Source organism: Carassius gibelio, chromosome A11, assembly GCF_023724105.1.
Source record: "Carassius gibelio isolate Cgi1373 ecotype wild population from Czech Republic chromosome A11, carGib1.2-hapl.c, whole genome shotgun sequence".
In the NCBI taxonomy this organism is placed as follows: domain Eukaryota; kingdom Metazoa; phylum Chordata; class Actinopteri; order Cypriniformes; family Cyprinidae; genus Carassius; species Carassius gibelio.
Genome location: NC_068381.1, coordinates 24989933 through 25012550, shown reverse-complemented (window position 1 = coordinate 25012550; position 22618 = coordinate 24989933). Strand labels below are relative to the sequence as shown.

The following is a 22618-nucleotide window of genomic DNA, read 5'->3' as shown; positions in this document are numbered from 1 at the left end:
GAAAAAAAAAGTGTCAGTAAGCGCTGCGTTATTCATGTATTTTGTTATGAAAATGCACAAAAACACAAATCATGTATTTTTGCAATGAATAGTCACGTTTTATCTGTCAAATAATTTCGGCTTTTTTTATCCAGCTGGATGCCTTTGTCCATATAAGGTATTTCCTGTAGCGTGCGTCACATAGTGGTCACAAGTTGGTGCTTCTACGAGTCCGTTTTGGAGTTAATGCGAGAGAGCGCCCTCCGGCGTCCGGTATGAATGAAACGTACATAACGTGTTTGTTTACCCTGGAAAGTTCCCAAATTAAAGTGCGGGGTACGAATTTACGTTCGATTAAATTACGGGGGATAATGATGATTACGCACGCGTGCATCAGCAGCGTCAAAACGAACACATTCCAGGAATTACATCACTGGTCGGAGCGGGCCGCGAACTCGCGTACCTGTGCGTCTTTTAGGATCTTTACCTCGACTAATGGGCGCCGGCCTTGGCGCAATGGATAACGCATCTGACTACGGATCAGAAGATTCTAGGTTCGACTCCTGGCTGGCTCGCTCTGTGCTTGTTTTTCTCCGGCTTATTTTGTTGTTGTGTTTTTTTTCTCCAAAGTCCAAAAGAAAAGGCAACTCTCTAGGCATTCTTCTATTTTTTCCAAAAAAAGGCACATTCTGCACACCCATTCCGATGTCTAGGGGAGACACGGACATGCTTTGGTATTGCCATTCGTCTCACAAAATGCAGGCTGGTGGGCCAGTTGATTCTAGAATGAACAATTTCATCGCTACTCTGTAACCGCTTTACTACTTTGAAGGGTGCAATGCCATGTGGTTTTGATGTCACAGGCTTGCCATTTTGAAGCCTTATCACTAATTGCCACCTGGACATTGAGAATAATTTGTAATCTGCATTAAACTGAACGAGCGAATAATCAGCATATTAAAAATTGGTCTCACTTTCATTATTAACCTCACAACATGTCAGTTTTGTACCTTGACAGACCGACGATAGGCAGTTTTTCCTCTAGATAACGGTTGCCATGTGTGTTTTCAGATGCATGACACAAGTATTTTCACCTGGACAAGACCTTAATTAGCAGTTCGAGGTATAAATTCAGCAATCACAGGATTCTGGCCAAAAAACTGAACCTTGTGTGAGTCAACAAACATGTCCCTTGAATGCATGCAACACTATATATTTCAGTAAACCGGCCCTTCGGATGATTCTTGTATTGCCAAATTATTATCACATTGTTACAGTCACACACCAAAAGCAACAGGCCACTACAAAACCCTGCGCCCACACTGGCCACATTTATGGAAAGTGGCCCACAAGCTTGTGGCCAGTTAAAGCTGGCCAGTTCCCATATGGTCTAGCAGTTAGGATTCCTGGTTTTCTTGTACGCAGCCAGGGGTTGACTCCAGTTTTTCCTCTAGATAAAGGTTGCCGTGTGTGTTTTCAAATGGATGACACGAGTATTTTCACTTGGACAAGAGCTTAATTACCAGTTTGAGGAATCAATTCTGCAATCACAGGAATCTGCCCAAATACACTGAACCCCCGGGTTGAGTGAAAAAACAGATTCCCTGAATGCATACAACACTATATAATTCAGAAAACCGTCCTTTTGCATAATTCTTGTTTTGCCAAATTATTATCACATTGTTACAGTCACAGAACTAAAGCAACAGGCCACTACAAGGTCCTTCGCCCACGCTGACCACATGTATGGAAAGTGCACCAGAAGCCCATGGCCAGTTTAAAGTGTCCAAATCCCATATGGTCTAGCGGTTAGGATTCCTGGTTTTCTCCCAGGCGGCCCGGGTTCAACTCCCGGTATGGGAATGCATGCTCCTTTTTGCTTCCCTCCTCAAAAATCCAGCAAATCTTCCTGCACCAGAAGTGACTTTTTGGCCAGCAGTAGAGCTACAGAACCCTGAAATGTCGAGGTTCTGATCCAGCAAATCTTCCTGCACCAGAAGTGACTTTTTGGCCAGCAGTAGAGCTACAGAACCCTGATATGTCGAGGTTCTGACTAGCCCTTAGCCCCTTCGATAGCTCAGCTGGTAGAGCGGAGGACTGTAGGTTGGAGTGTTGGCCATCCTTAGGTCGCTGGTTCAACTCCGGCTCGAAGGAGGTGTTTTTTTCATGTTCCCACCAATGTTTTGGCTTGGAGCTGGCTTTCTCACAGCTGTCAGCAGAGCTTGAATTCGCAGTCCACAATTGGAAGGCAAAAGAGCTTTCCCTGACCGGGAATCGAACCCGGGCCGCGGCGGTGAGAGCGCCGAATCCTAACCACTAGACCACCAGGGATGGATGGTGGGCTCGTGGGCTGGTGGGCAGGAGGGCTGGAAGGCTCGTGGGCTGGTGGGCTGGTGGGCTGGAGGGCTCGTGGGCTGGTGGGCTGGTGGGCTGGTGGGCTGGAGGGCTGGTAGTCTGTTCTCCTGATAACAAGGTGAGAATGAGCAGACATCAATGCTTGCCACCGTCACATCGAAAACCAACAAGTATGTAATAATCGGGGTCTTTACTGATGGTGGACCAGTGGCGCAATGGATAACGCGTCTGACTACGGATCAGAGGATTCTAGGTTCGACTCCTGGCTGGCTCGCTCTGTGCTTGTTTTTCTCCGGCTTATTTTGTTGTTGTGTTTTTTTTCTCCAAAGTCCAAAAGAAAAGGCAACTCTCTAGGCATTCTTCTATTTTTTCCAAAAAAAGGCACATTCTGCACACCCATTCCGATGTCTAGGGGAGACACGGACATGCTTTGGTATTGCCATTCATCTCACAAAATGCTGGCTGGTGGGCCAGTTGATTCTAGAATGAACAATTTCATCGCTACTCTGTAACCGCTTTACTACTTTGAAGGGTGCAATGCCATGTGGTTTTGATGTCACAGGATTGCCATTTTGAAGCCTTATCACTAATTGCCACCTGGACATTGAGAATAATTTGTAATCTGCATTAAACTGAACGAGCGAATAATCAGCATATTAAAAATTGGTCTCACTTTCATTATTAACCTCACAACATGTCAGTTTTGTACCTTGACAGACCGACGATAGGCAGTTTTTCCTCTAGATAACGGTTGCCATGTGTGTTTTCAGATGCATGACACAAGTATTTTCACCTGGACAAGACCTTAATTACCAGTTCGAGGTATAAATTCAGCAATCACAGGATTCTGGCCAAAAAACTGAACCATGTGTGAGTCAACAAACATGTCCCTTGAATGCATGCAACACTATATATTTCAGTAAACCGTCCCTTCGGATGATTCTTGTATTGCCAAATTATTATCACATTGTTACAGTCACACACCAAAAGCAACAGGCCACTACAAAACCCTGCGCCCACACTGGCCACATTTATGGAAAGTGGCCCACAAGCTTGTGGCCAGTTAAAGCTGGCCAGTTCCCATATGGTCTAGCAGTTAGGATTCCTGGTTTTCTCGTACGCAGCCAGGGGTTGACTCCAGTTTTTCCTCTAGATAAAGGTTGCCGTGTGTATTTTCAAATGGATGACACGAGTATTTTCACTTGGACAAGAGCTTAATTACCAGTTTGAGGAATCAATTCTGCAATCACAGGAATCTGCCCAAATACACTGAACCCCCGGGTTGAGTGAAAAAACAGATTCCCTGAATGCATACAACACTATATAATTCAGAAAACCGTCCTTTTGGATAATTCTTGTTTTGCCAAATTATTATCACATTGTTACAGTCACAGAACTAAAGCAACAGGCCACTACAAGGTCCTGCGCCCACGCTGACCACATGTATGGAAAGTGCGCCAGAAGCCCATGGCCAGTTTAAAGTGTCCAGATCCCATATGGTCTAGCGGTTAGGATTCCTGGTTTTCACCCAGGCGGCCCGGGTTCAACTCCCGGTATGGGAATGCATGCTCCTTTTTGCTTCCCTCCTCAAAAATCCAGCAAATCTTCCTGCACCAGAAGTGACTTTTTGGCCAGCAGTAGAGCTACAGAACCCTGATATGTCGAGGTTCTGACTAGCCCTTAGCCCCTTCGATAGCTCAGCTGGTAGAGCGGAGGACTGTAGGTTGGAGTGTTGGCCATCCTTAGGTCGCTGGTTCAACTCCGGCTCGAAGGAGGTGTTTTTTTCATGTTCCCACCAATGTTTTGGCTTGGAGCTGGCTTTCTCACAGCTGTCAGCAGAGCTTGAATTCGCAGTCCACAATTGGAAGGCAAAAGAGCTTTCCCTGACCGGGAATCGAACCCGGGCCGCGGCGGTGAGAGCGCCGAATCCTAACCACTAGACCACCAGGGAGGGATGGTGGGCTGGAGGGCTCGTGGGCTTCTGGGCTGGTGGGCTGGAGGGCTGGAGGGCTGGTAGTCTGTTCTCCTGATAACAAGGTGAGAATGAGCAGACATCAATGCTTGCCACCGTCACATCGAAAACCAACAAGTCTGTAACAATCGGGGGTCTTTACTTTTGGTGGGCCAGTGGCGCAATGGATAACGCGTCTGACTACGGATCAGAAGATTCTAGGTTCGACTCCTGGCTGGCTCGCTCTGTGCTTGTTTTTCTCCGGCTTATTTTGTTGTTGTGTTTTTTTTTCTCCAAAGTCCAAAAGAAAAGGCAACTCTCTAGGCATTCTTCTATTTTTTCCAAAAAAAGGCACATTCTGCACACCCATTCCGATGTCTAGGGGAGACACGGACATGCTTTGGTATTGCCATTCGTCTCACAAAATGCAGGCTGGTGGGCCAGTTGATTCTAGAATGAACAATTTCATCGCTACTCTGTAACCGCTTTACTACTTTGAAGGGTGCAATGCCATGTGGTTTTGATGTCACAGGCTTGCCATTTTGAAGCCTTATCACTAATTGCCACCTGGACATTGAGAATAATTTGTAATCTGCATTAAACTGAACGAGTGAATAATCAGCATATTAAAAATTGGTCTCACTTTCATTATTAACCTCACAACATGTCAGTTTTGTACCTTGACAGACCGACGATAGGCAGTTTTTCCTCTAGATAACGGTTGCCATGTGTGTTTTCAGATGCATGACACAAGTATTTTCACTTGGACAAGAGCTTAATTACCAGTTTGAGGAATCAATTCTGCAATCACAGGAATCTGCCCAAATACACTGAACCCCCGGGTTGAGTGAAAAAACAGATTCCCTGAATGCATACAACACTATATAATTCAGAAAACCGTCCTTTTGGATAATTCTTGTTTTGCCAAATTATTATCACATTGTTACAGTCACAGAACTAAAGCAACAGGCCACTACAAGGTCCTGCGCCCACGCTGACAACATGTATGGAAAGTGCGCCAGAAGCCCATGGCCAGTTTAAAGTGTCCAGATCCCATATGGTCTAGCGGTTAGGATTCCTGGTTTTCACCCAGGCGGCCCGGGTTCAACTCCCGGTATGGGAATGCATGCTCCTTTTTGCTTCCCTCCTCAAAAATCCAGCAAATCTTCCTGCACCAGAAGTGACTTTTTGGCCAGCAGTAGAGCTACAGAACCCTGATATGTCGAGGTTCTGACTAGCCCTTAGCCCCTTCGATAGCTCAGCTGGTAGAGCGGAGGACTGTAGGTTGGAGTGTTGGCCATCCTTAGGTCGCTGGTTCAACTCCGGCTCGAAGGAGGTGTTTTTTTCATGTTCCCACCAATGTTTTGGCTTGGAGCTGGCTTTCTCACAGCTGTCAGCAGAGCTTGAATTCGCAGTCCACAATTGGAAGGCAAAAGAGCTTTCCCTGACCGGGAATCGAACCCGGGCCGCGGCGGTGAGAGCGCCGAATCCTAACCACTAGACCACCAGGGAGGGATGGTGGGCTGGAGGGCTCGTGGGCTGCTGGGCTGGTGGGCTGGAGGGCTGGAGGGCTGGAGGGCTGGTAGTCTGTTCTCCTGATAACAAGGTGAGAATGAGCAGACATCAATGCTTGCCACCGTCACATCGAAAACCAACAAGTCTGTAACAATCGGGGGTCTTTACTTTTGGTGGGCCAGTGGCGCAATGGATAACGCATCTGACTACGGATCAGAAGATTCTAGGTTCGACTCCTGGCTGGCTCGCTCTGTGCTTGTTTTTCTCCGGCTTATTTTGTTGTTGTGTTTTTTTCTCCAAAGTCCAAAAGAAAAGGCAACTCTCTAGGCATTCTTCTATTTTTTCCAAAAAAAGGCACATTCTGCACACCCATTCCGATGTCTAGGGGAGACACGGACATGCTTTGGTATTGCCATTCGTCTCACAAAATGCAGGCTGGTGGGCCAGTTGATTCTAGAATGAACAATTTCATTGCTACTCTGTAACCGCTTTACTACTTTGAAGGGTGCAATGCCATGTGGTTTTGATGTCACAGGCTTGCCATTTTGAAGACTTATCACTAATTGCCACCTGGACATTGAGAATAATTTGTAATCTGCATTAAACTGAACGAGCGAATAATCAGCATATTAAAAATTGGTCTCACTTTCATTATTAACCTCACAACATGTCAGTTTTGTACCTTGACAGACCGACGATAGGCAGTTTTTCCTCTAGATAATGGTTGCCATGTGTGTTTTCAGATGCATGACACAAGTATTTTCACCTGGACAAGACCTTAATTACCAGTTCGAGGTATAAATTCAGCAATCACAGGATTCTGGCCAAAAGACTGAACCATGTGTGAGTCAACAAACATGTCCCTTGAATGCATGCAACACTATATATTTCAGTAAACCGTCCCTTCGGATGATTCTTGTATTGCCAAATTATTATCACATTGTTACAGTCACACACCAAAAGCAACAGGCCACTACAAAACCTTGCGCCCACACTGGCCACATTTATGGAAAGTGGCCCACAAGCTTGTGGCCAGTTAAAGCTGGCCAGTTCCCATATGGTCTAGCAGTTAGGATTCCTGGTTTTCTTGTACGCAGCCAGGGGTTGACTCCAGTTTTTCCTCTAGATAAAGGTTGCCGTGTGTGTTTTCAAATGGATGACACGAGTATTTTCACTTGGACAAGAGCTTAATTACCAGTTTGAGGAATCAATTCTGCAATCACAGGAATCTGCCCAAATACACTGAACCCCCGGGTTGATTGAAAAAACAGATTCCCTGAATGCATACAACACTATATAATTCAGAAAACCGTCATTTTGCATAATTCTTGTTTTGCCAAATTATTATCACATTGTTACAGTCACAGAACTAAAGCAACAGGCCACTACAAGGTCCTGCGCCCACGCTGACCACATGTATGGAAAGTGCGCCAGAAGCCCATGGCCAGTTTAAAGTGTCCAAATCCCATATGGTCTAGCGGTTAGGATTCCTGGTTTTCACCCAGGCGGCCCGGGTTCAACTCCCGGTATGGGAATGCATGCTCCTTTTTGCTTCCCTCCTCAAAAATCCATCAAATCTTCCTGCACCAGAAGTGACTTTTTGGCCAGCAGTAGAGCTACAGAACCCTGATATGTCGAGGTTCTGATCCAGCAAATCTTCCTGCACCAGAAGTGACTTTTTGGCCAGCAGTAGAGCTACAGAACCCTGATATGTCGAGGTTCTGACTAGCCCTTAGCCCCTTCGATAGCTCAGCTGGTAGAGCGGAGGACTGTAGGTTGGAGTGTTGGCCATCCTTAGGTCGCTGGTTCAACTCCGGCTCGAAGGAGGTGTTTTTTTTCATGTTCCCACCAATGTTTTGGCTTGGAGCTGGCTTTCTCACAGCTGTCAGCAGAGCTTGAATTCGCAGTCCACAATTGGAAGGCAAAAGAGCTTTCCCTGACCGGGAATCGAACCCGGGCCGCGGCGGTGAGAGCGCCGAATCCTAACCACTAGACCACCAGGGATGGATGGTGGGCTCGTGGGCTGGTGGGCAGGAGGGCTGGAGGGCTCGTGGGCTGGTGGGCTGGTGGGCTGGTGGGCTGGAGGGCTGGTAGTCTGTTCTCCTGATAACAAGGTGAGAATGAGCAGACATCAATGCTTGCCACCGTCACATCGAAAACCAACAAGCCTGTAACAATCGGGTGTCTTTACTAATGGTGGGCCAGTGGCGCAATGGATAACTCGTCTGACTACGGATCAGAAGATTCTAGGTTCGACTCCTGGCTGGCTCGCTCTGTGCTTGTTTTTCTCCGGCTTATTTTGTTGTTGTGTTTTTTTTCTCCAAAGTCCAAAAGAAAAGGCAACTCTCTAGGCATTCTTCTATTTTTTCCAAAAAAAGGCACATTCTGCACACCCATTCCGATGTCTAGGGGAGACACGGACATGCTTTGGTATTGCCATTCGTCTCACAAAATGCAGGCTGGTGGGCCAGTTGATTCTAGAAAGAACAATTTCATCGCTACTCTGTAACCGCTTTACTACTTTGAAGGGTGCAATGCCATGTGGTTTTGATGTCACAGGCTTGCCATTTTGAAGCCTTATCACTAATTGCCACCTGGACATTGAGAATAATTTGTAATCTGCATTAAACTGAACGAGCGAATAATCAGCAATTTTGCGGATTAAAAATTGGTCTCACTTTCATTATTAACCTCACAACATGTCAGTTTTGTACCTTGACAGACCGACGATAGGCAGTTTTTCCTCTAGATAACGGTTGCCATGTGTGTTTTCAGATGCATGACACAAGTATTTTCACCTGGACAAGACCTTAATTACCAGTTCGAGGTATAAATTCAGCAATCACAGGATTCTGGCCAAAAAACTGAACCATGTGTGAGTCAACAAACATGTCCCTTGAATGCATGCAACACTATATATTTCAGTAAACCGTCCCTTCGGATGATTCTTGTATTGCCAAATTATTATCACATTGTTACAGTCACACACCAAAAGCAACAGGCCACTACAAAACCCTGCGCCCACACTGGCCACATTTATGGAAAGTGGCCCACAAGCTTGTGGCCAGTTAAAGCTGGCCAGTTCCCATATGGTCTAGCAGTTAGGATTCCTGGTTTTCTCGTACGCAGCCAGGGGTTGACTCCAGTTTTTCCTCTAGATAAAGGTTGCCGTGTGTGTTTTCAAATGGATGACACAAGTATTTTCACTTGGACAAGAGCTTAATTACCAGTTTGAGGAATCAATTCTGCAATCACAGGAATCTGCCCAAATACACTGAACCCCCGGGTTGAGTGAAAAAACAGATTCCCTGAATGCATACAACACTATATAATTCAGAAAACCGTCCTTTTGGATAATTCTTGTTTTGCCAAATTATTATCACATTGTTACAGTCACAGAACTAAAGCAACAGGCCACTACAAGGTCCTGCGCCCACGCTGACCACATGTATGGAAAGTGCGCCAGAAGCCCATGGCCAGTTTAAAGTGTCCAGATCCCATATGGTCTAGCGGTTAGGATTCCTGGTTTTCACCCAGGCGGCCCGGGTTCAACTCCCGGTATGGAAATGCCCGTCCTTTTTGCTTCCCTCCTCAAAAATCCAGCAAATCTTCCTGCACCAGAAGTGACTTTTTGGCCAGCAGTAGAGCTACAGAACCCTGATATGTCGAGGTTCTGACTAGCCCTTAGCCCCTTCGATAGCTCAGCTGGTAGAGCGGAGGACTGTAGGTTGGAGTGTTGGCCATCCTTAGGTCGCTGGTTCAACTCCGGCTCGAAGGAGGTGTTTTTTTCATGTTCCCACCAATGTTTTGGCTTGGAGCTGGCTTTCTCACAGCTGTCAGCAGAGCTTGAATTCGCAGTCCACAATTGGAAGGCAAAAGAGCTTTCCCTGACCGGGAATCGAACCCGGGCCGCGGCGGTGAGAACGCCGAATTCTAACCACTAGACCACCAGGGAGGGATGGTGGGCTGGAGGGCTCGTGGGCTGGAGGGCTCGTGGGCTGCTGGGCTGGTGGGCTGGAGGGCTGGAGGGCTGGAGGGCTGGTAGTCTGTTCTCCTGATAACAAGGTGAGAATGAGCAGACATCAATGCTTGCCACCGTCACATCGAAAACCAACAAGTATGTAACAATCGGGGGTCTTTACTTTTGGTGGGCCAGTGGCGCAATGGATAACGCGTCTGACTACGGATCAGAAGATTCTAGGTTCGACTCCTGGCTGGCTCGCTCTGTGCTTGTTTTTCTCCGGCTTATTTTGTTGTTGTGTTTTTTTTCTCCAAAGTCCAAAAGAAAAGGCAACTCTCTAGGCATTCTTCTATTTTTTCCAAAAAAAGGCACATTCTGCACACCCATTCCGATGTCTAGGGGAGACACGGACATGCAGTCTCACAAAATGCAGGCTGGTGGGCCAGTTGATTCTAGAATGAACAATTTCATCGCTACTCTGTAACCGCTTTACTACTTTGAAGGGTGCAATGCCATGTGGTTTTGATGTCACAGGCTTGCCATTTTGAAGCCTTATCACTAATTGCCACCTGGACATTGAGAATAATTTGTAATCTGCATTAAACTGAACGAGCGAATAATCAGCATATTAAAAATTGGTCTCACTTTCATTATTAACCTTACAACATGTCAGTTTTGTACCTTGACAGACCGACGATAGGCAGTTTTTCCTCTAGATAACGGTTGCCATGTGTGTTTTCAGATGCATGACACAAGTATTTTCACCTGGACAAGACCTTAATTACCAGTTCGAGGTATAAATTCAGCAATCACAGGATTCTGGCCAAAAAACTGAACCATGTGTGAGTCAACAAACATGTCCCTTGAATGCATGCAACACTATATATTTCAGTAAACCGTCCCTTCGGATGATTCTTGTATTGCCAAATTATTATCACATTGTTACAGTCACACACCAAAAGCAACAGGCCACTACAAAACCCTGCGCCCACACTGGCCACATTTATGGAAAGTGGCCCACAAGCTTGTGGCCAGTTAAAGCTGGCCAGTTCCCATATGGGCTGGAGGGCTCGTGGGCTGGTGGGCAGGAGGGCTGGAGGGCTGGTGGGCTGGTGGGCTGGTGGGCTGGTGGGCTGGTGGGCTGGAGGGCTGGTGGGCTGGAGGGCTGGTAGTCTGTTCTCCTGATAACAAGGTGAGAATGAGCAGACATCAATGCTTGCCACCGTCACATCGAAAACCAACAAGTCTGTAACAATCGGGGGTCTTTACTAATGGTGGGCTAGTGGCGCAATGGATAACGCGTCTGACTACGGATCAGAAGATTCTAGGTTCGACTCCTGGCTGGCTCGCTCTGTGCTTGTTTTTCTCCGGCTTATTTTGTTGTTGTGTTTTTTTTCTCCAAAGTCCAAAAGAAAAGGCAACTCTCTAGGCATTCTTCTATTTTTTTCAAAAAAAGGCACATTCTGCACACCCATTCCGATGTCTAGGGGAGACACGGACATGCTTTGGTATTGCCATTCGTCTCACAAAATGCAGGCTGGTGGGCCAGTTGATTCTAGAAAGAACAATTTCATCGCTACTCTGTAACCGCTTTACTACTTTGAAGGGTGCAATGCCATGTGGTTTTGATGTCACAGGCTTGCCATTTTGAAGCCTTATCACTAATTGCCACCTGGACATTGAGAATAATTTGTAATCTGCATTAAACTGAACGAGCGAATAATCAGCAATTTTGCGGATTAAAAATTGGTCTCACTTTCATTATTAACCTCACAACATGTCAGTTTTGTACCTTGACAGAAACCGTCCCTTCGGATGATTCTTGTATTGCCAAATTATTATCACATTGTTACAGTCACACACCAAAAGCAACAGGCCACTACAAAACCCTGCGCCCACACTGGCCACATTTATGGAAAGTGGCCCACAAGCTTGTGGCCAGTTAAAGCTGGCCAGTTCCCATATGGTCTAGCAGTTAGGATTCCTGGTTTTCTCGTACGCAGCCAGGGGTTGACTCCAGTTTTTCCTCTAGATAAAGGTTGCCGTGTGTGTTTTCAAATGGATGACACGAGTATTTTCACTTGGACAAGAGCTTAATTACCAGTTTGAGGAATCAATTCTGCAATCACAGGAATCTGCCCAAATACACTGAACCCCCGGGTTGAGTGAAAAAACAGATTCCCTGAATGCATACAACACTATATAATTCAGAAAACCGTCCTTTTGGATAATTCTTGTTTTGCCAAATTATTATCACATTGTTACAGTCACAGAACTAAAGCAACAGGCCACTACAAGGTCCTGCGCCCACGCTGACCACATGTATGGAAAGTGCGCCAGAAGCCCATGGCCAGTTTAAAGTGTCCAGATCCCATATGGTCTAGCGGTTAGGATTCCTGGTTTTCACCCAGGCGGCCCGGGTTCAACTCCCGGTATGGGAATGCATGCTCCTTTTTGCTTCCCTCCTCAAAAATCCAGCAAATCTTCCTGCACCAGAAGTGACTTTTTGGCCAGCAGTAGAGCTACAGAACCCTGATATGTCGAGGTTCTGACTAGCCCTTAGCCCCTTCGATAGCTCAGCTGGTAGAGCGGAGGACTGTAGGTTGGAGTGTTGGCCATCCTTAGGTCGCTGGTTCAACTCCGGCTCGAAGGAGGTGTTTTTTTCATGTTCCCACCAATGTTTTGGCTTGGAGCTGGCTTTCTCACATCTGTCAGCAGAGCTTGAATTCGCAGTCCACAATTGGAAGGCAAAAGAGCTTTCCCTGACCGGGAATCGAACCCGGGCCGCGGCGGTGAGAGCGCCGAATCCTAACCACTAGACCACCAGGGAGGGATGGTGGGCTGGAGGGCTCGTGGGCTGCTGGGCTGGTGGGCTGGAGGGCTGGTAGTCTGTTCTCCTGATAACAAGGTGAGAATGAGCAGACATCAATGCTTGCCACCGTCACATCGAAAACCAACAAGTCTGTAACAATCGGGGGTCTTTACTTTTGGTGGGCCAGTGGCGCAATGGATAACGCGTCTGACTACGGATCAGAAGATTCTAGGTTCGACTCCTGGCTGGCTCGCTCTGTGCTTGTTTTTCTCCGGCTTATTTTGTTGTTGTGTTTTTTTTTCTCCAAAGTCCAAAAGAAAAGGCAACTCTCTAGGCATTCTTCTATTTTTTCCAAAAAAAGGCACATTCTGCACACCCATTCCGATGTCTAGGGGAGACACGGACATGCTTTGGTATTGCCATTCGTCTCACAAAATGCAGGCTGGTGGGCCAGTTGATTCTAGAATGAACAATTTCATCGCTACTCTGTAACCGCTTTACTACTTTGAAGGGTGCAATGCCATGTGGTTTTGATGTCACAGGCTTGCCATTTTGAAGCCTTATCACTAATTGCCACCTGGACATTGAGAATAATTTGTAATCTGCATTAAACTGAACGAGTGAATAATCAGCATATTAAAAATTGGTCTCACTTTCATTATTAACCTCACAACATGTCAGTTTTGTACCTTGACAGACCGACGATAGGCAGTTTTTCCTCTAGATAACGGTTGCCATGTGTGTTTTCAGATGCATGACACAAGTATTTTCACCTGGACAAGACCTTAATTACCAGTTCGAGGTATAAATTCAGCAATCACAGGATTCTGGCCAAAAAACTGAACCTTGTGTGAGTCAACAAACATGTCCCTTGAATGCATGCAACACTATATATTTCAGTAAACCGTCCCTTCGGATGATTCTTGTATTGCCAAATTATTATCACATTGTTACAGTCACACACCAAAAGCAACAGGCCACTACAAAACCCTGCGCCCACACTGGCCACATTTATGGAAAGTGGCCCACAAGCTTGTGGCCAGTTAAAGCTGGCCAGTTCCCATATGGTCTAGCAGTTAGGATTCCTGGTTTTCTCGTACGCAGCCAGGGGTTGACTCCAGTTTTTCCTCTAGATAAAGGTTGCCGTGTGTGTTTTCAAATGGATGACACGAGTATTTTCACTTGGACAAGAGCTTAATTACCAGTTTGAGGAATCAATTCTGCAATCACAGGAATCTGCCCAAATACACTGAACCCCCGGGTTGAGTGAAAAAACAGATTCCCTGAATGCATACAACACTATATAATTCAGAAAACCGTCCTTTTGGATAATTCTTGTTTTGCCAAATTATTATCACATTGTTACAGTCACAGAACTAAAGCAACAGGCCACTACAAGGTCCTGCGCCCACGCTGACCACATGTATGGAAAGTGCGCCAGAAGCCCATGGCCAGTTTAAAGTGTCCAGATCCCATATGGTCTAGCGGTTAGGATTCCTGGTTTTCACCCAGGCGGCCCGGGTTCAACTCCCGGTATGGGAATGCATGCTCCTTTTTGCTTCCCTCCTCAAAAATCCAGCAAATCTTCCTGCACCAGAAGTGACTTTTTGGCCAGCAGTAGAGCTACAGAACCCTGATATGTCGAGGTTCTGACTAGCCCTTAGCCCCTTCGATAGCTCAGCTGGTAGAGCGGAGGACTGTAGGTTGGAGTGTTGGCCATCCTTAGGTCGCTGGTTCAACTCCGGCTCGAAGGAGGTGTTTTTTTCATGTTCCCACCAATGTTTTGGCTTGGAGCTGGCTTTCTCACAGCTGTCAGCAGAGCTTGAATTCGCAGTCCACAATTGGAAGGCAAAAGAGCTTTCCCTGACCGGGAATCGAACCCGGGCCGCGGCGGTGAGAGCGCCGAATCCTAACCAATAGACCACCAGGGAGGGATCGTGGGCTCGTGGGCTGCTGGGCTGGTGGGCTGGTGGGCTGGAGGGCTGGAGGGCTGGAGGGCTGGTAGTCTGTTCTCCTGATAACAAGGTGAGAATGAGCAGACATCAATGCTTGCCACCGTCACATCGAAAACCAACAAGTCTGTAACAATCGGGGGTCTTTACTTTTGGTGGGCCAGTGGCGCAATGGATAACGCGTCTGACTACGGATCAGAAGATTCTAGGTTCGACTCCTGGCTGGCTCGCTCTGTGCTTGTTTTTCTCCGGCTTATTTTGTTGTTGTGTTTTTTTTCTCCAAAGTCCAAAAGAAAAGGCAACTCTCTAGGCATTCTTCTATTTTTTCCAAAAAAAGGCACATTCTGCACACCCATTCCGATGTCTAGGGGAGACACGGACATGCTTTGGTATTGCCATTCGTCTCACAAAATGCAGGCTGGTGGGCCAGTTGATTCTAGAATGAACAATTTCATCGCTACTCTGTAACCGCTTTACTACTTTGAAGGGTGCAATGCCATGTGGTTTTGATGTCACAGGCTTGCCATTTTGAAGCCTTATCACTAATTGCCACCTGGACATTGAGAATAATTTGTAATCTGCATTAAACTGAACGAGCGAATAATCAGCATATTAAAAATTGGTCTCACTTTCATTATTAACCTCACAACATGTCAGTTTTGTACCTTGACAGACCGACGATAGGCAGTTTTTCCTCTAGATAACGGTTGCCATGTGTGTTTTCAGATGCATGACACAAGTATTTTCACCTGGACAAGACCTTAATTACCAGTTCGAGGTATAAATTCAGCAATCACAGGATTCTGGCCAAAAAACTGAACCATGTGTGAGTCAACAAACATGTCCCTTGAATGCATGCAACACTATATATTTCAGTAAACCGTCCCTTCGGATGATTCTTGTATTGCCAAATTATTATCACATTGTTACAGTCACACACCAAAAGCAACAGGCCACTACAAAACCCTGCGCCCACACTGGCCACATTTATGGAAAGTGGCCCACAAGCTTGTGGCCAGTTAAAGCTGGCCAGTTCCCATATGGTCTAGCAGTTAGGATTCCTGGTTTTCTTGTACGCAGCCAGGGGTTGACTCCAGTTTTTCCTCTAGATAAAGGTTGCCGTGTGTGTTTTCAAATGGATGACACGAGTATTTTCACTTGGACAAGAGCTTAATTACCAGTTTGAGGAATCAATTCTGCAATCACAGGAATCTGCCCAAATACACTGAACCCCCGGGTTGAGTGAAAAAGCGGATTCCCTGAATGCATACAACACTATATAATTCAGAAAACCGTCCTTTTGCATAATTCTTGTTTTGCCAAATTATTATCACATTGTTACAGTCACAGAACTAAAGCAACAGGCCACTACAAGGTCCTGCGCCCACGCTGACCACATGTATGGAAAGTGCGCCAGAAGCCCATGGCCAGTTTAAAGTGTCCAGATCCCATATGGTCTAGCGGTTAGGATTCCTGGTTTTCACCCAAGTGGCCCGGGTTCAACTCCCGGTATGGGAATGCATGCTCCTTTTTGCTTCCCTCCTCAAAAATCCAGCAAATCTTCCTGCACCAGAAGTGACTTTTTGGCCAGCAGTAGAGCTACAGAACCCTGAAATGTCGAGGTTCTGATCCAGCAAATCTTCCTGCACCAGAAGTGACTTTTTGGCCAGCAGTAGAGCTACAGAACCCTGATATGTCGAGGTTCTGACTAGCCCTTAGCCGCTTCGATAGCTCAGCTGGTAGAGCGGAGGACTGTAGGTTGGAGTGTTGGCCATCCTTAGGTCGCTGGTTCAACTCCGGCTCGAAGGAGGTGTTTTTTTCATGTTCCCACCAATGTTTTGGCTTGGAGCTGGCTTTCTCACAGCTGTCAGCAGAGCTTGAATTCGCAGTCCACAATTGGAAGGCAAAAGAGCTTTCCCTGACCGGGAATCGAACCCGGGCCGCGGCGGTGAGAGCGCCGAATCCTAACCACTAGACCACCAGGGATGGATGGTGGGCTGGAGGGCTCGTGGGCTGGAGGGCTCGTGGGCTGGTGGGCAGGAGGGCTGGAGGGCTCGTGGGCTGGTGGGCTGGTGGGCTGGTGGGCTGGAGGGCTGGTAGTCTGTTCTCCTGATAACAAGGTGAGAATGAGCAGACATCAATGCTTGCCACCGTCACATCGAAAACCAACAAGTCTGTAATAATCGGGGGTCTTTACTAATGGTGGGCCAGTGGCGCAATGGATAACGCGTCTGACTACGGATCAGAAGATTCTAGGTTCGGCTCCTGGCTGGCTCGCTCTGTGCTTGTTTTTCTCCGGCTTATTTTGTTGTTGTGTTTTTTTTCTCCAAAGTCCAAAAGAAAAGGCAACTCTCTAGGCATTCTTCTATTTTTTCCAAAAAAAGGCACATTCTGCACACCCATTCCGATGTCTAGGGGAGACACGGACATGCTTTGGTATTGCCATTCGTCTCACAAAATGCAGGCTGGTGGGCCAGTTGATTCTAGAAAGAACAATTTCATCGCTACTCTGTAACCGCTTTACTACTTTGAAGGGTGCAATGCCATGTGGTTTTGATGTCACAGGCTTGCCATTTTGAAGCCTTATCACTAATTGCCACCTGGACATTGAGAATAATTTGTAATCTGCATTAAACTGAACGAGCGAATAATCAGCATATTAAAAATTGGTCTCACTTTCATTATTAACCTCACAACATGTCAGTTTTGTACCTTGACAGACCGACGATAGGCAGTTTTTCCTCTAGATAACGGTTGCCATGTGTGTTTTCAGATGCATGACACAAGTATTTTCACCTGGACAAGACCTTAATTACCAGTTCGAGGTATAAATTCAGCAATCACAGGATTCTGGCCAAAAAACTGAACCATGTGTGAGTCAACAAACATGTCCCTTGAATGCATGCAACACTATATATTTCAGTAAACCGTCCCTTCGGATGATTCTTGTATTGCCAAATTATTATCACATTGTTACAGTCACACACCAAAAGCAACAGGCCACTACAAAACCCTGCGCCCACACTGGCCACATTTATGGAAAGTGGCCCACAAGCTTGTGGCCAGTTAAAGCTGGCCAGTTCCCATATGGTCTAGCAGTTAGGATTCCTGGTTTTCTTGTACGCAGCCAGGGGTTGACTCCAGTTTTTCCTCTAGATAAAGGTTGCCGTGTGTGTTTTCAAATGGATGACACGAGTATTTTCACTTGGACAAGAGCTTAATTACCAGTTTGAGGAATCAATTCTGCAATCACAGGAATCTGCCCAAATACACTGAACACCCGGGTTGAGTGAAAAAACAGATTCCCTGAATGCATACAACACTATATAATTCAGAAAACCGTCCTTTTGCATAATTCTTGTTTTGCCAAATTATTATCACATTGTTACAGTCACAGAACTAAAGCAACAGGCCACTACAAGGTCCTTCGCCCACGCTGACCACATGTATGGAAAGTGCGCCAGAAGCCCATGGCCAGTTTAAAGTGTCCAAATCCCATATGGTCTAGCGGTTAGGATTCCTGGTTTTCTCCCAGGCGGCCCGGGTTCAACTCCCGGTATGGGAATGCATGCTCCTTTTTGCTTCCCTCCTCAAAAATCCAGCAAATCTTCCTGCACCAGAAGTGACTTTTTGGCCAGCAGTAGAGCTACAGAACCCTGATATGTCGAGGTTCTGATCCAGCAAATCTTCCTGCACCAGAAGTGACTTTTTGGCCAGCAGTAGAGCTACAGAACCCTGATATGTCGAGGTTCTGACTAGCCCTTAGCCGCTTCGATAGCTCAGCTGGTAGAGCGGAGGACTGTAGGTTGGAGTGTTGGCCATCCTTAGGTCGCTGGTTCAACTCCGGCTCGAAGGAGGTGTTTTTTTCATGTTCCCACCAATGTTTTGGCTTGGAGCTGGCTTTCTCACAGCTGTCAGCAGAGCTTGAATTCGCAGTCCACAATTGGAAGGCAAAAGAGCTTTCCCTGACCGGGAATCGAACCCGGGCCGCGGCGGTGAGAGCGCCGAATCCTAACCACTAGACCACCAGGGATGGATGGGGGGCTGGAGGGCTCGTGGGCTGGTGGGCAGGAGGGCTGGAGGGCTCGTGGGCTGGTGGGCTGGTGGGCTGGAGGGCTGGTAGTCTGTTCTCCTGATAACAAGGTGAGAATGAGCAGACATCAATGCTTGCCACCGTCACATCGAAAACCAACAAGTCTGTAACAATCGGGGGTCTTTACTAATGGTGGGCCAGTGCCGCAATGGATAATGCGTCTGACTACGGATCAGAAGATTCTAGGTTCGACTCCTGGCTGGCTCGCTCTGTGCTTGTTTTTCTCCGGCTTATTTTGTTGTTGTGTTTTTTTTCTCCAAAGTCCAAAAGAAAAGGCAACTCTCTAGGCATTCTTCTATTTTTTCCAAAAAAAGGCACCTTCTGCACACCCATTCCGATGTCTAGGGGAGACACGGACATGCTTTGGTATTGCCATTCGTCTCACAAAATGCAGGCTGGTGGGCCAGTTGATTCTAGAAAAAACAATTTCATCGCTACTCTGTAACCGCTTTACTACTTTGAAGGGTGCAATGCCATGTGGTTTTGATGTCACAGGCTTGCCATTTTGAAGCCTTATCACTAATTGCCACCTGGACATTGAGAATAATTTGTAATCTGCATTAAACTGAACGAGCGAATAATCAGCAATTTTGCGGATTAAAAATTGGTCTCACTTTCATTATTAACCTCACAACATGTCAGTTTTGTACCTTGACAGACCGACGATAGGCAGTTTTTCCTCTAGATAACGGTTGCCATGTGTGTTTTCAGATGCATGACACAAGTATTTTCACCTGGACAAGACCTTAATTACCAGTTCGAGGTATAAATTCAGCAATCACAGGATTCTGGCCAAAAAACTGAACCATGTGTGAGTCAACAAACATGTCCCTTGAATGCATGCAACACTATATATTTCAGTAAACCGTCCCTTCGGATGATTCTTGTATTGCCAAATTATTATCACATTGTTACAGTCACACACCAAAAGCAACAGGCCACTACAAAACCCTGCGCCCACACTGGCCACATTTATGGAAAGTGGCCCACAAGCTTGTGGCCAGTTAAAGCTGGCCAGTTCCCATATGGTCTAGCAGTTAGGATTCCTGGTTTTCTCGTACGCAGCCAGGGGTTGACTCCAGTTTTTCCTCTAGATAAAGGTTGCCGTGTGTGTTTTCAAATGGATGACACGAGTATTTTCACTTGGACAAGAGCTTAATTACCAGTTTGAGGAATCAATTCTGCAATCACAGGAATCTGCCCAAATACACTGAACCCCCGGGTTGAGTGAAAAAACAGATTCCCTGAATGCATTCAACACTATATAATTCAGAAAACCGTCCTTTTGCATAATTCTTGTTTTGCCAAATTATTATCACATTGTTACAGTCACAGAACTAAAGCAACAGGCCACTACAAGGTCCTGCGCCCACGCTGACCACATGTATGGAAAGTGCTCCAGAAGCCCATGGCCAGTTTAAAGTGTCCAGATCCCATATGGTCTAGCGGTTAGGATTCCTGGTTTTCACCCAAGTGGCCCGGGTTCAACTCCCGGTATGGGAATGCATGCTCCTTTTTGCTTCCCTCCTCAAAAATCCAGCAAATCTTCCTGCACCAGAAGTGACTTTTTGGCCAGCAGTAGAGCTACAGAACCCTGAAATGTCGAGGTTCTGATCCAGCAAATCTTCCTGCACCAGAAGTGACTTTTTGGCCAGCAGTAGAGCTACAGAACCCTGATATGTCGAGGTTCTGACTAGCCCTTAGCCGCTTCGATAGCTCAGCTGGTAGAGCGGAGGACTGTAGGTTGGAGTGTTGGCCATCCTTAGGTCGCTGGTTCAACTCCGGCTCGAAGGAGGTGTTTTTTTCATGTTCCCACCAATGTTTTGGCTTGGAGCTGGCTTTCTCACAGCTGTCAGCAGAGCTTGAATTCGCAGTCCACAATTGGAAGGCAAAAGAGCTTTCCCTGACCGGGAATCGAACCCGGGCCGCGGCGGTGAGAGCGCCGAATCCTAACCACTAGACCACCAGGGATGGATGGTGGGCTGGAGGGCTCGTGGGCTGGTGGGCAGGAGGGCTGGAGGGCTCGTGGGCTGGTGGGCTGGTGGGCTGGTGGGCTGGAGGGCTGGTAGTCTGTTCTCCTGATAACAAGGTGAGAATGAGCAGACATCAATGCTTGCCACCGTCACATCGAAAACCAACAAGTCTGTAATAATCGGGGGTCTTTACTAATGGTGGGCCAGTGGCGCAATGGATAACGCGTCTGACTACGGATCAGAAGATTCTAGGTTCGGCTCCTGGCTGGCTCGCTCTGTGCTTGTTTTTCTCCGGCTTATTTTGTTGTTGTGTTTTTTTTCTCCAAAGTCCAAAAGAAAAGGCAACTCTCTAGGCATTCTTCTATTTTTTCCAAAAAAAGGCACATTCTGCACACCCATTCCGATGTCTAGGGGAGACACGGACATGCTTTGGTATTGCCATTCGTCTCACAAAATGCAGGCTGGTGGGCCAGTTGATTCTAGAAAGAACAATTTCATCGCTACTCTGTAACCGCTTTACTACTTTGAAGGGTGCAATGCCATGTGGTTTTGATGTCACAGGCTTGCCATTTTGAAGCCTTATCACTAATTGCCACCTGGACATTGAGAATAATTTGTAATCTGCATTAAACTGAACGAGCGAATAATCAGCATATTAAAAATTGGTCTCACTTTCATTATTAACCTCACAACATGTCAGTTTTGTACCTTGACAGACCGACGATAGGCAGTTTTTCCTCTAGATAACGGTTGCCATGTGTGTTTTCAGATGCATGACACAAGTATTTTCACCTGGACAAGACCTTAATTACCAGTTCGAGGTATAAATTCAGCAATCACAGGATTCTGGCCAAAAAACTGAACCATGTGTGAGTCAACAAACATGTCCCTTGAATGCATGCAACACTATATATTTCAGTAAACCGTCCCTTCGGATGATTCTTGTATTGCCAAATTATTATCACATTGTTACAGTCACACACCAAAAGCAACAGGCCACTACAAAACCCTGCGCCCACACTGGCCACATTTATGGAAAGTGGCCCACAAGCTTGTGGCCAGTTAAAGCTGGCCAGTTCCCATATGGTCTAGCAGTTAGGATTCCTGGTTTTCTTGTACGCAGCCAGGGGTTGACTCCAGTTTTTCCTCTAGATAAAGGTTGCCGTGTGTGTTTTCAAATGGATGACACGAGTATTTTCACTTGGACAAGAGCTTAATTACCAGTTTGAGGAATCAATTCTGCAATCACAGGAATCTGCCCAAATACACTGAACCCCCGGGTTGAGTGAAAAAACAGATTCCCTGAATGCAATCAACACTATATAATTCAGAAAACCGTCCTTTTGCATAATTCTTGTTTTGCCAAATTATTATCACATTGTTACAGTCACAGAACTAAAGCAACAGGCCACTACAAGGTCCTGCGCCCACGCTGACCACATGTATGGAAAGTGCTCCAGAAGCCCATGGCCAGTTTAAAGTGTCCAGATCCCATATGGTCTAGCGGTTAGGATTCCTGGTTTTCACCCAGGCGGCCCGGGTTCAACTCCCGGTATGGGAATGCATGCTCCTTTTTGCTTCCCTCCTCAAAAATCCAGCAAATCTTCCTGCACCAGAAGTGACTTTTTGGCCAGCAGTAGAGCTACAGAACCCTGAAATGTCGAGGTTCTGATCCAGCAAATCTTCCTGCACCAGAAGTGACTTTTTGGCCAGCAGTAGAGCTACAGAACCCTGATATGTCGAGGTTCTGACTAGCCCTTAGCCCCTTCGATAGCTCAGCTGGTAGAGCGGAGGACTGTAGGTTGGAGTGTTGGCCATCCTTAGGTCGCTGGTTCAACTCCGGCTCGAAGGAGGTGTTTTTTTCATGTTCCCACCAATGTTTTGGCTTGGAGCTGGCTTTCTCACAGCTGTCAGCAGAGCTTGAATTCGCAGTCCACAATTGGAAGGCAAAAGAGCTTTCCCTGACCGGGAATCGAACCCGGGCCGCGGCGGTGAGAGCGCCGAATCCTAACCACTAGACCACCAGG

At 46.7% G+C, this 22618-nt stretch overlaps 18 non-coding genes across 18 annotated transcripts; all 18 read left to right on the top strand.

Moving 5' to 3' along the window:
* Positions 1-2045: 2045 nt before the first annotated feature.
* On the top strand, positions 2046-2133 carry trnay-gua (transfer RNA tyrosine (anticodon GUA)). Its single transcript is given in 2 exon segments — positions 2046-2082; positions 2098-2133. It is a non-coding gene; the product is annotated as a tRNA-Tyr (tRNA).
* A 1691-nt stretch (positions 2134-3824) lies between these two features.
* Positions 3825-3896, top strand: trnae-uuc (transfer RNA glutamic acid (anticodon UUC)). Its single transcript has one exon. It is a non-coding gene; the product is annotated as a tRNA-Glu (tRNA).
* A 124-nt stretch (positions 3897-4020) lies between these two features.
* Positions 4021-4108, top strand: trnay-gua (transfer RNA tyrosine (anticodon GUA)). Its single transcript is given in 2 exon segments — positions 4021-4057; positions 4073-4108. It is a non-coding gene; the product is annotated as a tRNA-Tyr (tRNA).
* A 347-nt stretch (positions 4109-4455) lies between these two features.
* trnar-acg (transfer RNA arginine (anticodon ACG)) lies at positions 4456-4528 on the top strand. The gene has a single exon. It is a non-coding gene; the product is annotated as a tRNA-Arg (tRNA).
* Positions 4529-5336: 808 nt separating this feature from the next.
* trnae-uuc (transfer RNA glutamic acid (anticodon UUC)) lies at positions 5337-5408 on the top strand. Its single transcript has one exon. It is a non-coding gene; the product is annotated as a tRNA-Glu (tRNA).
* A 124-nt stretch (positions 5409-5532) lies between these two features.
* Positions 5533-5620, top strand: trnay-gua (transfer RNA tyrosine (anticodon GUA)). Its single transcript is given in 2 exon segments — positions 5533-5569; positions 5585-5620. It is a non-coding gene; the product is annotated as a tRNA-Tyr (tRNA).
* A 1643-nt stretch (positions 5621-7263) lies between these two features.
* trnae-uuc (transfer RNA glutamic acid (anticodon UUC)) lies at positions 7264-7335 on the top strand. Its single transcript has one exon. It is a non-coding gene; the product is annotated as a tRNA-Glu (tRNA).
* Positions 7336-7538: 203 nt separating this feature from the next.
* trnay-gua (transfer RNA tyrosine (anticodon GUA)) lies at positions 7539-7626 on the top strand. The gene is given in 2 exon segments: positions 7539-7575; positions 7591-7626. It is a non-coding gene; the product is annotated as a tRNA-Tyr (tRNA).
* A 1864-nt stretch (positions 7627-9490) lies between these two features.
* Positions 9491-9578, top strand: trnay-gua (transfer RNA tyrosine (anticodon GUA)). The gene is given in 2 exon segments: positions 9491-9527; positions 9543-9578. It is a non-coding gene; the product is annotated as a tRNA-Tyr (tRNA).
* A 371-nt stretch (positions 9579-9949) lies between these two features.
* trnar-acg (transfer RNA arginine (anticodon ACG)) lies at positions 9950-10022 on the top strand. The gene has a single exon. It is a non-coding gene; the product is annotated as a tRNA-Arg (tRNA).
* Positions 10023-12130: 2108 nt separating this feature from the next.
* On the top strand, positions 12131-12202 carry trnae-uuc (transfer RNA glutamic acid (anticodon UUC)). Its single transcript has one exon. It is a non-coding gene; the product is annotated as a tRNA-Glu (tRNA).
* A 124-nt stretch (positions 12203-12326) lies between these two features.
* Positions 12327-12414, top strand: trnay-gua (transfer RNA tyrosine (anticodon GUA)). The gene is given in 2 exon segments: positions 12327-12363; positions 12379-12414. It is a non-coding gene; the product is annotated as a tRNA-Tyr (tRNA).
* Positions 12415-12753: 339 nt separating this feature from the next.
* trnar-acg (transfer RNA arginine (anticodon ACG)) lies at positions 12754-12826 on the top strand. The gene has a single exon. It is a non-coding gene; the product is annotated as a tRNA-Arg (tRNA).
* Positions 12827-14043: 1217 nt separating this feature from the next.
* trnae-uuc (transfer RNA glutamic acid (anticodon UUC)) lies at positions 14044-14115 on the top strand. Its single transcript has one exon. It is a non-coding gene; the product is annotated as a tRNA-Glu (tRNA).
* Positions 14116-14239: 124 nt separating this feature from the next.
* Positions 14240-14327, top strand: trnay-gua (transfer RNA tyrosine (anticodon GUA)). The gene is given in 2 exon segments: positions 14240-14276; positions 14292-14327. It is a non-coding gene; the product is annotated as a tRNA-Tyr (tRNA).
* Positions 14328-14682: 355 nt separating this feature from the next.
* On the top strand, positions 14683-14755 carry trnar-acg (transfer RNA arginine (anticodon ACG)). Its single transcript has one exon. It is a non-coding gene; the product is annotated as a tRNA-Arg (tRNA).
* Positions 14756-22080: 7325 nt separating this feature from the next.
* trnae-uuc (transfer RNA glutamic acid (anticodon UUC)) lies at positions 22081-22152 on the top strand. Its single transcript has one exon. It is a non-coding gene; the product is annotated as a tRNA-Glu (tRNA).
* A 203-nt stretch (positions 22153-22355) lies between these two features.
* Positions 22356-22443, top strand: trnay-gua (transfer RNA tyrosine (anticodon GUA)). Its single transcript is given in 2 exon segments — positions 22356-22392; positions 22408-22443. It is a non-coding gene; the product is annotated as a tRNA-Tyr (tRNA).
* Positions 22444-22618: the final 175 nt, after the last annotated feature.